Raw genomic sequence first — 16,299 nt, forward strand, 5'->3', positions numbered from 1 at the left:
GCCTGCAATAAATGACTCTCACGTACTTGCATGGGAATTGGCTCCTTGGTGGTCTTTGGGGATCCCTATCTCAGCACAAGACTATTGTACACAGAGAACCCCAAGGACAGTTTCATCTGGGACAATGAAGCTTTTTCCTCTTACTTTAAAATAATCAAAAGTGAATGTGCAGTTGGATCCACAGCCACCCCAAACCTGAACAGGAGGAGTCAAAGGATGCCTTAGGCTGCAGGACAGCCTTGGTTACCCCTGGCTTTCTGTGTAAGAATGCAGTTTGTGGTCCCCTAAGCAGGAGTGGCCAAGCTGAAATGGGGGTATGCTTTGCCTGGAGGATGGCACCATGTGAGCCCTGCATGCATGGTGAACCAAAGTGGGAAGCACTATGAGCATCTCCAGGATGGCCTCTCAGAGGCCTGGAGAAGTTGACTCCTTTAGTTGGACATGGCATGAGGCAGGAGGACAGGGGGAATCCAGAAGATGGGAGAGGCACAGAACCAAATGGGCCTCTCCACGGAGACTCCTCAGCCGTGCTAAGGAAGTTCCCAGCCCACACATAGCAGCCACCACACAGGTACCAAGAGGCCATTGGTCTAGGGGACAGTCCCAGGTCCTGATCCAGAGCAAGAACTTCCCCATTGGCCCTGGGTCTGGCTGGGGTGGAGCAGTGCCCACCAGCCATTCTTCCTCTTCCCTGCTTCACATAGTCTCCCAGCAGCTGCCTGGTCCACAGCACCCATGCTAGGTCAGCTCCATGGGGCAGGCCAAGGCTATGCCAGCGATTCCTGGTACCTGCTTCAAGGGGAGACTGAGGCCTAGCCCACAGCAGAGCTGGCCCTCACTCACTTAAAAGGACCTCCAGAGAGGCATGGCCATCACCACACCAGCACTGCTGCCCTCCCAGTCCCCAGACTTTACCTACAAGTCCCTGCCTTTGTTCTTGAAATTCTTGAGCCCCTGGTTGTCTCATTTCTCATTATCTCTTTAGGTGGGATTTGAGAATCCTGACAAGTACTAAAGAATGAAATCCTTTTTTTTATACCATTTCTTAAGAGATTTTTGCTCTACATTAATTATCATATAAATTGACCTTCAAAAACTCTATGGTGGGCCTGAGTCTTAAGGGCACCTCCAAAAACTGGAGCAGAGAATCATCAACCCGGATTTTTAAAATTGTTATTGTTAAGGTAGTTACATACGGATCACCATTTTCTAAGTCAGGTAATGAGTTCATTTCTTGTTTGACAATCCCATCCCTTCCTTTGCTCTCTGTCTCTTATTTTCCCTTCTCTCCCTGTCCACAGTGGTATAGCTCATTGTGAACATAATACCTACAGAGTATACATGCTGCATCTGTTCCTCTGTTTCCTTGAATGTCTCATAAATGTCCTCAATGCTCATAAATGGATAAACAAGAACAGAAAAATCCCTCTTTTTTCCAATTCCTGGAATTCATTTCAATATAAACATCAGTAGTTTTATGAGAGTGTCAGGCTCTGTATACACATACTGAACACTTATACTTCCTGTACCGTCATATCTCCCACTGGATTCTAAGGTCCACAAAGGAATTCTTTTCACTTTCCACACAGGAAGAAGCTGAGATTCAGAAAGATTAAGTAACTTACTGGAAATACTGGGCTGAGCATAATGGCTCATTCTTATGGCTTACCTCCTACAGAGAGTAAGATTTGAAGATCACAGTTGGAAACCAACAAAGGTTGACATATCCATTACATGTTTATCCCCAGTTAACCAGAAGAATGTGAGAATTGTGTGTTTCAAGTGGTAGAGCTAGAACACCACCAGACTTGAATGAGAAACCTGAAGGATACTGTCAATATCATGATTTTTAAGAACCAATGCTGTCCCATACATAATCACAGACCCCCCCACACATATTAAAATAGATAGTACTCTAATTCAAATAGTTTTTTTTATTTTTATAAGTTTTATTTTTAGTTTTAGTGAGGTTTGACTGGATAGTTTCTACTGATGAGCCACAACTTAGAATTATGTTACAATGCTACCCATGTCTGTATTCAGAGAAAAATTCTCCTAAATCAGTATTCCTCCTTTTCCAGCAATGATAAGGTTTCTCTTCCTAGTCCAGTTTCTTCTTTTGGGACTCAATCTCTTAGACTTTTCTGTCTTGTATTGTCTGTAAGTTCATTGATCCAGTAGATCTCAGCCATCCTAATAACCTGGACAGAACCTGCCTTGGGCAAAGTGTTCTAAGTTCACCATTCAGTGGTATTTGTTAGTACTCAACCGTAATCACTTTGTCTTCAGAATGGGGAACTTGTTAGGTCCAGGAATTGAGAGAATGCACTCAATGTGTGCTATTTCATACTTTTTTGATTTAATGGCAGCTTCCACCTATTGTCTACTTTAAGCATTATGTGAAGAGAAAGATTGCCCCTAAGAGACAGAAGCACTGTTACTCTCAAAACACAGGAGGAAGGAAAGAAGTTCAGAAGAATCCATATATAGCCTAGACACTGAGTTCTTAGAAACTCAAGCTGTCTTTTATCTTATCTTCAACAAAGAAAATCAGAGACTGCAGTGGCTTGTAAGCTCCATTTATATTCCTGAACATGTGGCTCCCTTCCCCTTTGTACTTCTGACTCTTTACATCAGGGGCAGGTGGGAAGATGTAACAAGAACACCTAGAGTTTGGGCCTGGGATTAAAAACTCCATTTTGTGATCCACTTCTTGAATTGGATCTGAGGGGCTGAGGGAAGTTAGGTTAGGAATTCAGAAACTTATAATTGCTTGTAAGGTTGCTACCTAAACTCATCCCTTCCCACCCCTCAGAATCTTATTTCCCAACTGTGTGGACACCCTTACACTGTTCTCCTGGAACATTTGAGTGTGGGGCATCATCTGCTTCTTATGTGTACTGTTTTACAAATGGAGATTTTCTCCTAGGCTCAAAATGATTTCATTGATGAGGGCACTGTGTAATAAGCTAAACATGGTGTGTTCATGTGTTCATACCCTAGGTAGGACTAGTAAGTGCTAAGTAGTATTCAGGGCTCACTTGCTACCAGTGGTATTGCTCTGAGGAATTAGTCAATATTGCCCACAGTATATAGTAAAAGGCCTCTCAGAAAGGTTCCAGACCCAAACTGCTTGAGTCTCTGTGTGAGCTAATCATCATTGAGCAATGATATTCCATGGTTTGTGAGATATTTAATTCTGTGAGCATATGCATATGAGGGCCCAACAAGAGAGTTACCTGGAAGGAAGCTCCTAGAAGGCAAAACGCCTACTAGGACAACGGAAACCCATGGTTTTGCATGTTTAATGTTTAAACCTGTGCAATGAACTAACAAGAAAAAAATGAACCACTAAGAAACCTGCCAATTTTGTGAAATAAAGAGATATGGTGAAGGTCAGAGAAAGGACATTGATTTAATGGTAGGAATGACAAAACAACACCTTAGCTCACCTTCAGAATATTAATCCATAATCACCTACTTTTCTATTCACTCATGTCATTAGGTATGAGTTGTATGTAGAGTCCACAGGGCCTTCAGAACAGGAAGATCTAGGAGAGAGCCTAAGATTTGTCTGCCATTTTGGACATAAAATAACCAGTTTGATGAAAGACCTTAGTAGTGTCCTACAAATAATGTGCATTCATCCTACTACATTTGATAAGTATCCCCTCACTAAATTATCTTTGGTTGGGTCACTGGCTGACATAGCTCCATTGTGACTTCACTGTATTCTGCTGAACCAGAAATGGAGAAGGAGAGACTGACCAGAACACATTTGCATCTTTCTCAATGAACAGTGAATGGCAGGGGAGTATTTAAGGTGCTCCCCATGTTCTCAGTTAGCTAGTACCACCTTGGATTCCAGCTCAAATCTTGATAAACAGATACAGAAGTTACATGTAGCTTGTTGTGGCAGATCCACAGCTAGAGAGGCAGATGAGAAAGTGGAAGGGCTTGGTGTGAAAGTCACAGGTTGATATGAAGCAGAATTCAAAGGATGTGGAGATGAAGGAGAGGAAGCTAAAGCTGATGAACACCTAGAGAGTGAATATAGAGCAAGTTGAAACCATCTGGACATCAAAGTAACCCAGCTGAGGTCCAAAAGTCTGGCTCTCCCCAGCCACAGAAAGATGTTGGAAGAGCATCAGCAAATGCTCTTGCCCATGTTTAAGGAGCTCCCAGAATGTCAGAGTAAGATTTGGTAGCTTCCCAGAGTACTGCTGCTGAGCACATTTCAGATACCTTGGTATCATGATAATTGATATTGGAGAGGAGTAGCAAAAGCTGTATGAGATGATTGTAGCTCGCTATTTGGAGCCTATTCTGCTGCAATGTGGAGTGTTCTCTCTCAGGATACTTAGGGCAAAGGTCCTATAGCTGGTGTCAAAGAATACAATCTACTTGGAGTAGACATTTATAGATGGCACGTACCTGAACACAACAAGCTGATAATGAGCTGTTAGAGGTAGTTTCCCTAAAGATCTAACAACCAAAACTGGACAGGCAAACCCAGAGCTCTGTACCACATCAGTCCACCATGTCAATTGCTTCCATCCTAGTACTGGCTACCCAGTTTGGACACCCATGTCCTTGTTACCCTGATTGTGCCCCCAATCCATTACAACTTTTACTCTTTCACTTTGTCTATGCTTCCTTGTCCCTGCTAAACAGTTCTGAAAGCTGTTGCTGCTACCCAATTTCCTGACATTGCACCTCACCAATTACAGTCACATTTACCCTTTCCCTGGTATCCTAGTCTCAACTACTCTTTTCTGCTACCCATAATTCATAACACCATGATCACTGACATCCCTGTCTCTGATATCCCATTCCCAAACAAAGCAAGGGAAGAGTGGGCACAGACAGTCGACTTGGGTATTCCTCTTGCAGGCACATTGAGACAAGTTATTCCTCAGGTATTTAACACGAGGGACTAACTGGCAGTGGAAAGAAAAGAAGTTACTCAGAGGTGACTAAAATCCACGGACATCACTTATATCTTGTTGCTGGGAAAAGAAGGCCCTAAGGTGAAAGTTAATGAGAACTGAAAATTTTACAAAGAATATTGGGCATGATGCAAAAGGCTTAACTTAGTATGTCCTACAAGTGGTCTGAATTGTTTTATGACATAGATATGTAACTATTTTGCATTTTAAAAGTTATATGAAGATGCAAATTTATGTCTTACTTATATTAATTGATGGAATAGTTGCATAAGATCACGTTAATGATATTCAATATTTTATGTTCTATAATATGCTAATGAGTCTGGCTTTGGCAATATGAATTGAGCTCTCTAACAACAAATGGAATTTCATTGTCAATGTGATTACATATGATACTACATAAATGAAAGCTGGAACAAGAAAACTGAGTAAGCTACAAGTTTGAAGGGAGGGGGTAAGTGGTAAGGGTTCTGATAAAAGAGAAATTCTTCACCATGGAATCTTAGAATAATATAATGTGTTTTGTTGAATTACTAACTTTTAAAACCTTCTTAGGAAGCAAAACTTTTTTTTTTATTCTTGCTATTTCGAAACTCTTTAATGAATGGTTTAACAAAAAATTATCAAAACGACTTTGAAAATTCAATGATATGTATTATCAGATTAACATTATACTCAAAATTGCCTTGAGATGCAGGCAGGCTCCATTCATTTTCTACTAAATAAATGGAATAAGCTTCCTTTTGAATGGTTGGACAGTCCATGCCACTTGTTCCAAAACAAGAAAAGATACTACAGAAAGAAAAGAGGAAGGAGACTCAAGACTGCTGAAATTAGCATATCTGCCATTTGGATTTTAATGAGCTTTTTCTACAAAGAATAAGATTTTCATGTTAACATAATAATTTCAAAATGGATGTGTTACAGGATAGCTTCCAAATGTAATATTTAATGCTGTTGGATTACTTGAAGACAAAAACTTTAAATTTCAGAAAAACTGTAATGTTCCAATAAACATATAGAAGAAATATAATTTAAAATTTCATATTTCAATGTAAACCCTGGCAGGAAAGTGTGAGAAACGCTTATCTAGAAACCTGAAGTGGCACTGTGACTCAAGTGGTAGAGGGCTCCCCTTGAGTTGAAGAACTCAGGGACATGTTATCACCCAGGTCCTGAGTTCAAACCCCATGACTGACAAAAAGAAATTTTAAAGAATTAAAGCATTAGGGCTGGGAAGGAGACTTAGTGGTAGAGTGTTGTCTTGCATGCATGAGGTCCTGGGTTCAATTCCTCAGCACCACATAAGCAGAAAAAATTGGAAATGGCACTGTGGCTCAAGTGGTAGAGCACTAGCCTTGAGCTGAAGAGCTCAGGCACAGCGCCCAGACCCAGAGTTCAGGCCCCCCTACCACCACCTCCACCAACAACAAATTAAAGCACCAAACGACCTGAAGATGTTGTCCAGAATAATGAGTGTGGTATTATTCATTTACATGACTTAGTGACTTGAAACCTAGTTTACCAGGGGAGATGGTGGGCAATTTGTGTGTTTGCCAAAATCTGCAAAATTATTTCGTACTTTCCCAAGAAGGAAGAAAGGAGGGAATAGGGGGAGGAGGGAAGGTGTTTGATGACCTTGCCTTTTTGTTCAGTGACTGTTTTCTGGGGTCAAATTCAGAGAAATTCTGCTTGCAGTCATAGTTGCATGGGGAATGAAGAAACCATGCCCTGGAAGGAGTTTTGTCCAGTCCTTGGCCTGGTTCCAACTGCTACTGGATAATCCAAGTCCCATTTCTGGATCAAGATGCCTTGAAGAGTACAGATTCACTGGGCAGTTGGACCTAATCACAGCCAGAAAAGGCAAAAAATAAAGCAATGGCCGAGGCAGCACTGGAAATCTACACCAGGCAGAGATTTTTAATATATTTTTATTGCAAAAATACTGCACAGAGGGTTTAAAATTACATGAGAAGTGTAATGAGTACATTTCTTATTGGGCATTGTTACCTCTTCCTTTGTTTTTCCCCTACTACCCCTTCCCTCCCCACCTCTCCAACTCCTCCTTCCTTGACCCCTGTCCAACATTGTAAATTCATTTTCAACACAGTGTCCTGTACATCTCATCATCACAATGGGTCAATCTGCATCCCCATTTAAGCATGCTGCTACATCCCTTCCACTCTCCAACTTACAAAAATGTATATACATGATGCAGAACACTGGAATCAAATACAGTGAAAACAGGGATTATACCATGGGGGGATGAACCTACAAAAGAATCACATAGTGCATTGTAAGTATATTAAAAACAAAAGCCAGAAAGGAAAAACCACTTGTGTCTCTGATTTGGATTACATTTCGTTTAACATCATCTTATATGGTCATATGTGCTTAGCCTTTGATCTTCTCTGCTTATCCTAAATATACACTAGTCCTTGCAAACAAGGGAAATCATGGTACCTATGTATCTTTGGGTGTGGCTTACTTCACTTAATATATTTTTTACCAAGTCTTTACATTTCCTAACAAATGGGGAAATGTCATTCTTTCTAATGGAGGCATACAATTCCATTTTTTGTTTGTGTCAATACATACATATATATATATATATATATATATATATATATATACATTTATATGTATATATATGCGCATATATATATATATATGCATATCACATTTTCTTGATTCATTCATTTACTGAGGAGCATCAGGGTTGATTCCATATCATTGCTATGGTGAATAATGCTGCAATAAACATGGTTGTGCTGGCAGCTTTGGTATGATCTTGTTTGTGATCATTTGGGTAAATGTCCAAGAGTGGGAATGCTGGGCCATAGGGGAACTATACATTGAGTCTTATGAAGCAATTCCATACGGCTCTCCAAAGTGGTTAAACAAGTTTACACTCCCACAAACAATGCAGTAGGGTTCCTTTTTAGCCACATCCCCTCCAACATCTGTTGTTATTACATTCCTTTTTTTTTAATTGTGAAAATACACAACAGAGGGGTCACAATTACATGGGCAAGTTAATGAGTACATTTCTTATCAAGCATTGTAGCCTCCTGCTTTGTTTCCCTTTCACATCCTTTCCCATCCTCCCCCCGCGTCCCCAAGCAGTCCTCCTTCTCCCCCAACAGCACCAAAGTTGTAAAGTTCGTTTTCAACATAACGACTTGTATATCTCATTGTTGCGATGGGTCCACCTGTATACCTATTTAAACGATTTGGTTTTTCCCTTCCCCTCCACAAATTATACCGACATCAAATACAGTGAAAGAAAGGGTTATACCTTGGGGGAGAGACATACAAAGCAATAAAGAAATAATCTTATAAATGTGTTAGAAACAATCACAGGAAAGAGAAAAAACATTTGAATACATATATTAGGCTTCATTTCACGAACATCAACTTATCTGTCCGTTTCTGCTTGATCCAGACATATACTAGTTATTGGAAATAAGGGAAACCATGGGACCTATGTTTCTATGGGCCTGGCTTACTTCACTTAATATAATTTTTTCCATGGCTTTCCATTTTCTAACAAATGGGGCAATGCTATTCTTTCTGATGGAGGCATAGAATTCCATTGTGTATATATACCACATTTTCTTGATCCATTCATCTACTGAGGGGCATCTGGGTTGGTTCTATATCTTAGCTATAGTAAATAATGCTGCAATAAACATAGTCGTGCTGGTAGCTTCAGTGTGGTCTTGTTTGTGAACATTTGGGTAAATGTCCAAAAGTGGGATTGCTGGTCATAGGGGAGCACAATGTGGAGTCTTTTGGTTGAGCAAGTTTACATTCCCACCAACAATGCAGTAAGGTTCCCTTCTTTCCATATCCCTTCCAGCATCTGTTGTTATTAGAGTTCTTGATTTTAGCCATTCTAACTGGGGTGAGGTGGTATCTCAATGTTGTTTTGATTTGTATTTCTTTTATGGCTATGGAGGTTGAGCATTTCTTCATGTGTCTATTGGCCATCCTTCTTTCCACTTCAGAGAAGTTTCTCTTTCAGTCTTTAGCCCACTTAATTTATCAGGCAGTTGTTTCTTTGAGGATTTGTTGATGGGGGATTTATTTTTTTGAGTTCCAGGTATATTTTAGATATGAGACCTTTGCCTGTTGTATGGCTAGTGAAAATTTTCTCCCAATCTGTGGGCTTTCTACTGATATTGCTAGCTATGTCCTTTGCCCTGTAGAAGCTCTGCATTTTCATGCAGACACATTTGTCCAACCTTTCTTTGATTTGTTGTGTTTCAGGGTCTCTATTAAGAAAATTTCGGCCTGTGCCAAGGAGACTTAAGGTTTTTTCTACTCCATCCTGTTATGTTTTCAGACTGTCTGCTTTGACTCCAAGGTTTTTTATCCATTTGGAGTTGATTCTGGTAAGGGTGATATATAAGGATCTAGCTTTAGTTTTCTACAAATAATTAATCAATTTTGCCAGCACCATTTACTGAAGAGGCTGTCTTTCTTCCATTCTATTGTTTTAGCTCCCTTATCAAAGATTTGATGGCTATAGTTTTGTAGGTTCATTTCTGGGTTGTCAATTTTATTCTATTGGATTGTGACAGTACCAAGCTCTTTTGATTACTATGGATTTATTGTAGAGTTTGAAATTTGGTATTGATATTCCTCCAGTACTGTTCTTTCTGTTGAGGATTATTTTTGCTATTCGGGGTCTTTTATTGTTTCATATGAATTTTTGGATTGCCTCTTCTATTTCCTTGAAGAATGAGGTTGGAATATGGATAGGTATCGCATTGAATTTTCAGATAGCCTTGGGACGTATTGACATTTTCATGATGTTGATCTTTCCAATCCACGAGCATGGGAGTTATTGCCACTTTCTGTTTTGATTTCTTTTTTCAAGTTGGTAAAGTTTTTATCTTAGAGGTCCTTCACTTCTTTGGTTACGTTAATTCCTATGTATTTTATTTTTTCTGTGGCTATTACGAATGGAGTTGCTTTCTTACTTTCAGCCACTTTTCTCATTGTTGGCATACAGAAAAGCCATTGATTTTTGAGGGTTAATTTTATACCCTGCTACTTGTACAAAGTTTTTAATCAGCTTGAGTAATTTGGGAGTGGAGTCTATAGGATTCGATCTTCTGCATGGTCTAACCTTCTATCAAGATTTTCTATTTTGTTTTTTATTTTTTTCCCTTCTAGTTGGTCAGCTTTGATGGCTTCAAACTCTTTATTGGAGCTTTGTTTTAGATCTTCTATGAACTTCTTTACTTCCTTAATTTGGTGTTCAGTGTTTATTCTCCAATCACGTAGTTGGATGGTTATTGTTTTCCTGGACTCCCATTCCTTCTGTTGGGTTCCATTCAACATTCCTTTTTTGTACCCCTGACTTCTTTCAGTTCTCTGTTTATGGATTCCATGAATGCCTTTAGTGATCTTTGTGTTCTCATCTTGCTCTCTCAATTCCTGTATTACTGTTTGATTAGCTTCCTCACAATCAAGCAATTCCTGTATTTCTCTTTGAGTGTTCTCAGCCTGCTCATGCCATTCCTGACTTTCTAATTGACTGATCTCAGCCTTCTCCATTATTTCTTTTTGTGTGTTCTCAAGCTGCTGATGCAATTCCTGTATCAATTTTTGAGTAGCTTCCTCGCACTCATGATATTCCTGTACTGACCTTTGGTTTGCCTCCTCTCTCTCCCTATCATGCTCATACAGAGTCCATTGCAAGTTTTCAATCTTTACATTTACCATGTTTACCAGTAGTGTTTGTAGAGCTTTTTGGAAACTCTCCTCTGTATTATTTATTATTTGTTCTGTCCCCTTATTATCATGAGTGGGAGTTGAGATACCCGGACTTGCCATTTTTCTTGTGTTTTTCTGTCTTGCTCTGCCCATTTGGGATGAAAGTAACACCAGTTTTGTGCTAGAACACTATCTTGAGGCAAGCATCAACCAACGTCTGTAGTTGCACAGTGAAAAGTCTGCAGATACTATCTAGTTCAACAGATATATCTATTCAACATCAAACTACTCTGTATTAATTGACTATGAACGGCCAAGAAGAATTTGGCAAACCAGAAATAATTAGGTTTAGGGAGAGATGTGCGTAAATATAGGAATAGAGGGATGTGGAAAGGCAGAGGGAGAGTTCACTTAACTAAGTCCTAATCTCAAAGTAGGAAATAGGTTTGATAGAATGATAGTAGGGAGAGAGAAAAAAAAGAAAGAAAAAGAAAAAAGAGACAAGCAAAAATAGAAAAGCAAAAATTAAAGAGTACAACAGTTAAAAGTTATGCAATTAAAAAATGAAATATTCAGAGAACAATGTGGATAAAATGAGAGAAGGGAGGGATATAAAGGAGATGTGAAAAACATAAAAATAAAAATGCTTAAAATACTATATAGGTAAAAGAAGTAGTACTGCTCTTAAGGAATTTAAATCTAAGAAGTTTTGAATTGAGTAATAAATTTCTGGATTAAGTATGTACACAATGGGGGATAAGGTCTAATAATCGACTATGGGTATACCTGAAGATGAGCAGAACAGCAATTAAGTCAAGGAAAAATAACAAAGAGAAGAAAGGTGAAAAGAATGAGAAACAAAGAAAGAAAGGAACAAAAGGTTAGTAGAGCTAAACAAAAAAAAAATTAAAAAAAGAAAAAAAGCACACACATATATACCCCTAAAATAAAAAATATAAGAGGAAGAAAAAAAATTAATAGAAAACAATTTTTTAAAAAAAATTTAAAAATAAAAAAAAGTTTTAGAAAAAAAATTATTTATAAAAGGTACAAAAAAAAGTTCTTTGATTTTTTTTTTTTGGGGGGGGGGAGGGTACAGAAAGATCCTGTATCTCCCTTGTTTCCCTAACCAGTCTCTTGATGGAGTCTCTGGTCTGCTTGTGGTGTTTGATTTTCCTGTTTGGTTTCTTAAATCAGTTTGTTTTAGCAGGCAGAAAAATGCTCTACTTTACCCAGGATTTTGTTATCCTCCTCCCAGCTTAGTTCAATGGGAGGGAGATCTGTTTTGAGTATCAAAAAGAGGGAGATGGCTGTTTCCTCTAGTTTGGAGATGCTGTTCTGAGGCTAGGTTCTGGGTAGAGTTGAAGCCTTTCAATAAACAGTATCTTTTCCCTGAGGGGCTAGCTTCTGAGACACTCACAGAGCCCAGCCTAGATCCATTTTCAGGGTTTATGTTTACTGAATTTCAATTGATTGTTAAGGCTGCTGTAGGGAGGGGCAGCCTCTGGCTCTTTATTCAGTGAAGAAAGCCACTCCTGGGTCTGGTGGCTCAGGCTGGTAGATTTTTCCCTGGGTGGAGCTGAGCCTGGCAGGTCAGGTTAAGTTCCTGTGACCTGTTAAATGCCTCTAGTTTTCTTCCAAGGCCTGAGTTGGAGTTAACAGCTCAGCCAGGCCTTTGTCAGTATCAAAGATGGAGATCTCTGGTAGTGGAGGGGGAAGGGTGGTCTTCGTCCTCTGCTCCCTGAGAAGGAGTGAGGATGTCAGGCTTCTACTCATGCCAAGTCTTGGTTCCTGGGTAGTCTCTGGTCTGCGAACCGCAGGATGAAGACGTCTGCTCCTTGTCAGTTCTTGCTGGTGTTGAGTAGAATCTGCTCATCCGCCACCTCTGGCACCTTTGTCTCGGACTCTCTGTGTTGGAAGTATGGTGGCTATGGCCGCCGCTACTGTTGCAGCTGCCGGCAAGTGCTCAGATCTGTCTCCTTGCCTGGATTTTCCTTCTCTGGTCTAACTCTGTACTATGATGGCAAACTTCGTGTGATTCTCTGGCTTAGGACTGTTCACTGGAACACTAAAACTGCTTTCTATTGGAGAGCTTGTTAAGCATCCAGTTTCTCCTACATTTCTTGATTACAACCATCCTAACTGGGTTGAGGTGCAATCTCTCTGTTGTCTTGATTTGCATGTCTTGTATGCTAGAAAAGTTGACCATTTCTTCATGTGTCTAATGGCCATTTTTATTTCCTCTTCAGAGAAGTCTCTCTAAGTCTTTAGCCCACTTAGTTATTGAGCAGTTGTTTCTTTGAGGATTTGTTGTTGGGGAATTGAATTTTTTGAGTCCTAAATATATTTTAGATATAAGTCCTTGTCTGTTTTATGACTCATGAAGATCTTCTGCCAAACGTGCGCTTTCTATTGATCTTGCTAGCTATGACCTTTGCCTTGCAGTAGCTCTGATGTTTCATGCAATCCCAGTTGTCCAACCTTTCTTTTATTTCTTTTGTTTCTGGATCTCTATTAAGAAAATTTCGGCCTGTGCTAAAAATCCCTGAGTTTCTCACATTCCTTCATGTAATGTTTTCATGGTGTCTTCTTTTATTTTGAGGTCTTTGATCCATTTGGAGTTGATTCTTGTGCAGGGTGATATATACAGATCGAGCTTTTGTTTTCTACAGGTGTCTAACCTATTTTGCCCACAGCAATTACTCAAAAGACTGTCTTTCATCTATTCTCTATTTTAGCTCACTTGTGAAAGATTAGGTGGCTATAGGTCAGTGGGTTCACGTCTGAATCTTCTGTCCAATTCCATTGGTCGTCAAATCTGTTCTTTGCCAGTACCAAGCTTTTCTTTTACTATGGCTTTTTAGTAGAGTTTGAAATTTGGAACTGATATTGTTCCAGTACTGTTCTTTCTGCTAAGGATTGACAAACCTACAGCCAGCATTATACTTAATGGTGAAATGTTAAAGCCATTTCTTATAAATTCAAGAATGAAATAAAAATGTCTGCTCTCTCTATTCCTATTCACCGTAGTATTAGAATTCAAGCTGGGGCAATAAGACAAGGTGCAAACTTAAGGGGATCCAAATAGGGAAAGATGAAGTAAAAATCTCCCTCTTTTCAGATGACATTGTCTGGTATTTAAAGAACCCCATGGACTGCACTCCCAAGTTACTTATGCTGATCAGAAACTTTGGCAAACTATCAGAGTATAAAATTATCCCTCAGAAATCAATGGCTTTCCTGTATTCTAATCAAGATAAGAGTGTAGCTGAAAATAGGAAAGCAATCCCATTTTAATGGCCGCACAAAAAGTAAAATACCTAGGAGTTAACTTACACGTTGAAGGTCCTCTATGATGGAAACTTTAAAAACCTGAAAAAGAAAATTAAAGCAGAAACAAGGAAGTGGGAAACCTCCCAAGCTCATGGATTGGGAGGATTAACATCATGAAAATGGCAATACTGCCCAAAGGATATATCCAAATTCAATTTGATATCTATCAATATCCCAATGTCACTCTTCAATGAAATAGAAGAAGCTGTCCAAAAGTTCATATGGAACAATAAAAGACCCCGAAGAGCCCAGAGGGTTTTTTTTTGTGATTCTCATTTTATATTACCATTTTGATTCTACAAAGTAATCTATGGATTTTAACTTTCTTTCCTCCCTTTGGATAAAGCTCATAAACACCCTGCCTCTAGCTTCCAAGACACTTAATTCTTAGGTCTGGACAATTGTTCCTAGATAGTGAATTACTTAATTGTATTTTGAACGCATAAAACATGCATATAAAAATAGCACACTTTGATCTCATGAGAAAATAGCCTTTTCCCCTCTCAAATTTATTTCTGGAAAGGCATTTTTAGAGAGAATCTGTTTTCATTTTAGATGAAAGGGTTGTAGGAAACAATGTTCATAATCTGGCTCCTCCTCCTGCACATCAACACCTAAAACACAAATTTCACAATGCATTGACAAGAAACAATACAAAACCAAACACTGGGAATGCTCAGCTGCAGAACATTTTACAAAACCCAGAATATAACTCTGCTGTCTGAGGGAGGGGTTCTCTGTGTAAATTAACAAACAAACACAAAAGAGAAGCCAGGAGTACTGGATGTGAGTGTCCCTGGCTGCTAATTAATGGACAAGGAGCATGGAAGTGCTTTCTAAGCCTGCTGGAGAGTGCCTAGAGGAAAGTTTCCTTGCCAGCCTTAGCACAAAGTTGGCATCGCGAACCCTGGGCCTGCTGGAGAGTGTGTGGAGGAAAGTTTCCTTGTCAGCCTTAGCACAAAGTTGGCATTGCGAACCCTGGGCCTGTCTTACTTTTGTTCTCCCCATAGCAAGCAGGATCACCCCTGTTCCACGAAGGATAAATACTGTACAAGCTGATCCACAGAGTGGCTTCTGTTCGGTCTGTACTCCTTCCTAGGTGGCGGCCCCTGTCCCCCAGTGTGTATGTTCCCAGGGGCAGATCCTCAGAGCCCAGGTCCACGGTACAGGCAGACGCTACATGTGAATCAGTGGCACAATGTCATTCACTCAGCAGCCTCATTGTTGCTTCCCTAGCACAACAGCAGGCACACCTTGATCTTCTCCCACAGTCCCAGGTGAGGTGCCCGCAAGGAATTGATTTGGGCAGGCTGCCACTAGGATCCTAATTCACCAGAGGGACCAGCATGCCAGATGAAGTGGAGTGAAACACATTACTGTATGATATGTAATGGTATTTCCTTGAGTCTCTAGTCCAAAATCATTGAACTTGATACTAACAAGAATGGATTTTATTGGTTGTATTTATAAAGCCATAATGGCAAACTGAAATAAAAGTACAACAAAACTCTTATCCATAAACACACGATTAAATCTCAGAAATTGAAAAAAATGTATGTAAGTAGTGCAAATGAAGTTATACTAGAATGTTAAAGTACACACAAAATATATTACATTAGTTATATTCAAAAGTAAAATAAGTAATTACAGACAGAATTCCTACTGGATAAAAAATATTACAATGTTTTAACAGGGTGAAGTGATATAGGTTATATATTTAGTTTTTATAAAACTTATTTATATCCCCCAGTTCTGTTTATTTCAGTGAAGGAAAATGTTAGAAAGTAGAAATTATATGTGGCACCTCTTGCTTGCAGTACCATGAAGTGGAGTGACACTTCCTAATGGGTGTCCTGGGATGAAACCCACACCTAGCCCACGTAGACACATCAGAGGTCTGTGTGGTGACCCTTAGGGGGTCCATGACACCACATTGCTGCTGCAGTAGGTGCAGCACTTGTTGTGGTGGGTTACAGCCAACAAGGCTCCATCAGTGACCACACCAAGCAACCCAGACTCAGGTGCTAAAACCAGGGGAGAAGTCAGGGCAGACCCCAAATCCTGCGAAGGCCAAACCCATTCCCTTGCTTTGGAGAACAACCTGGGTAGGGGGTGAGCCCATTGCCTCCAAATGGAGCATACCCGGTATGGCACCCAGAGCTGGGCCCATGTGGCCCAGAAGGACGATGGAGGAGGCTTCAAAGCAAAGTCAATGGGGCTTTGGGACCCCCAGCGCTGCAGCTGGTGCACTGCAAATCCAGGCTCCTCTGGCACTGATGGCATATGCATG

Source organism: Dipodomys spectabilis, unplaced genomic scaffold (genome assembly GCF_019054845.1).
Source record: "Dipodomys spectabilis isolate Male_0828 unplaced genomic scaffold, ASM1905484v1 ptg000228l, whole genome shotgun sequence".
NCBI classification, from domain to species: Eukaryota; Metazoa; Chordata; class Mammalia; order Rodentia; family Heteromyidae; genus Dipodomys; species Dipodomys spectabilis.